We start from the raw sequence: 2,378 nt of genomic DNA, 5'->3' as shown, positions 1-2,378 counted from the left end.
GACCAATGGCAGGCAGAGGAGCGGGAAAACAGGGGTTTTGGCGGGAAAACTGTGAGGGAATGGGGAAGACAATATGGAGGATTTTTTAAGAAACAATAACTGGGGTACAAACAACGATAAACCCGTACAATAAACGCATTAAGAAAACTGGGGATAAACTGGGGATAATAAAACAATTGTCCAGTCCGTGTATTGGTCTAATCAGGTAAGTATTTGTCTTAATCTGGGTTGTAGACTTGTCTCCATGCTGCATACTGTCTTTTTTCTTCTTCAGAGACCCCAACACCTCAGCCCCCTGGAACCAGCACCACTGGCAGAACTGCGCCTGGCCCTGCAGGGCTTCCATCTCCTGCTTTGGCTTACAAAGTCCCCTGGGCATTTGCCCATTTCCCCCATCCAGCTCAGCCCACTTGTCGAAGTGAGCAAGGACCTGCAACCATCACATACCAAAGATTTCCCTGACTGGCAGAATCAGAAGGGGACTGTGAGTTGGAAAGGAGCCTTGAGATGGCGCTAAGCTTGGCTTAGCTTGAACCTGCTCTTCTGGAGGCTGAAGTTTGACGTGTGCCTCTGCAACAGCAAATAAACCTCGACAATGGGCAGAGACTCTGACTTGCCTGTTCTCTTTATTCCTAAGGCCGAGTGGCCTTGAAGAAGGAAAGGCTTTGCTTAAGAGAGAAGGCAATGCCTCAGGGATCCTGGGGGCTGTGGAGATGTGAGGTGCAGCTCTACCTTGAGCTCACAGGCAGAAGTTGACCTGTCCCTTCAAGAGCTCAGTTGCAGACCCTGAAAGTCCTGAGCGGACAGAGCAGGCCTCCAGAAGGTCTTCCTTTGGTCAAGCTGATTTGCTTTGATTTGCTCTGGCTGGCTGGACAGTAAAGCTTCTAGACCAATGTCGTGGCTTTCCAGGGCTCCCACACAGGTGGGCTTTGGAGAAGTTTCTAGTTTGGCTGATTGGCTTTGCTTAGAAAGAACGAGCTCCCTCAGAGAGACACAGGCAAGAGACTCTGAATGGATCAGCCTGGCCAGAACAATATTCCCAGCCCCTCCAGACATAGGAGCTTACGGAGAGAGGCTGTGACCTGAGTCCAGTTGGGCATTGCACAACTCAAAGGTCCTCTGCAGATACCAAAGCTTTGGCAATAGAATGCAAGTCCCTGGAATTGGACAGAGCTGGCATGCTTCTCTCTGAGTATCCAGGGCACAGGATCTAAGGCAGCAAGCAGGTCGAGCAGTGCTGCTGCCACTGTCCAGGTGGACTGGCTCCCTGTGCACTGGGTATGCTTTTGCTGTGCCTTGTGTGCCGTGAGCAGAGTCAGGAAGGCACAGGAGATGAAAGCTCCCTCTGATCTCCTGAGGCTGTGTGTGAAGCCAGTGCTGCTGCTGGGTGGGAACAATGGGCCCAGTGAAACAGTGGATGCAGAGGAGATGGTGTGTGCCCCATGCATGTCACGACCTGCCACGACCCGCGGGGAAAAGGGAATGGGGACACAGCACTGCAATTAGGTTCGGGACACAGTTGAGGTGAAGGAAGCAATGCCAACTTTATTAGAACAAGCAGGGATTTATATAGGGTTGGAACAGGGGCTGGACTCAGGATAGGGGAGGAGTAAAGGATTGACAACTCAGGGACTCTTGGGATAGGGCAATGGGGTAGAGATGGGCGGAGTCTGGGTGTCTCTAGGAGAATGGGCCAATAGGAGCTACCTCTGTACTGCACCAAACAGTAACCAATCACAGGCAGAGGAGCGGGAAAACAGGGGAGAACAACAGGTTTGGGCGGGAAAACTGTGAGGGAAGAAGGAGACAATATGGAGGATATGATTTTTAAAACAACAAGCTGGGGTACATACAACGCTATAACAGTACAACAATAAACTGGGGAAAACTGGGGGAAAAACTGTCAGTCCAATGGTTGTCACATCCGGTAAATAAACGTCTTTTCTAGTGTACTAGTGTCCATTCCGGTGTAGATTAGTCCTTTCAGGGGTCATAGATCTGACTCCATGCCTGGTATTTCTGCCAGTCGCTTTCTTCTTCCCCAACATCTCCCCCTACTTTGTTTGATTGAGCTGCAGCAATGTTGGCGGTTACCGTGGAGATCAGCATCTTACGTAAACATATAATAAGACAAGGTAAGACAGTGCACAATGAAATAATACTGAAAAGGGATAACAGACATAAAATAAAAATTTTCCGAGACCAATTGGGTAAATTTGGAAGTTTCAGCCAATCGAAGAGGTCCTCGAGCTCTTCATCTTTTGATTGGTGAATTTCTCGGACCAGGCCTTTTAGCTGGTTAATGCTTTCATGGATGGATTCCGCATGATCCGAGAAATTCATACAACACATTCCCTCAAACTCCTGGCACCCGTGAC

This window comes from Lepidothrix coronata, unplaced genomic scaffold (assembly GCF_001604755.1).
Source record: "Lepidothrix coronata isolate B3197 unplaced genomic scaffold, Lepidothrix_coronata-1.0 Scaffold224, whole genome shotgun sequence".
Classification (NCBI taxonomy): domain Eukaryota; kingdom Metazoa; phylum Chordata; class Aves; order Passeriformes; family Pipridae; genus Lepidothrix; species Lepidothrix coronata.
The sequence above is the reverse complement of the archived record's forward strand: the minus strand, read 5'-3'. Positions refer to the sequence as shown.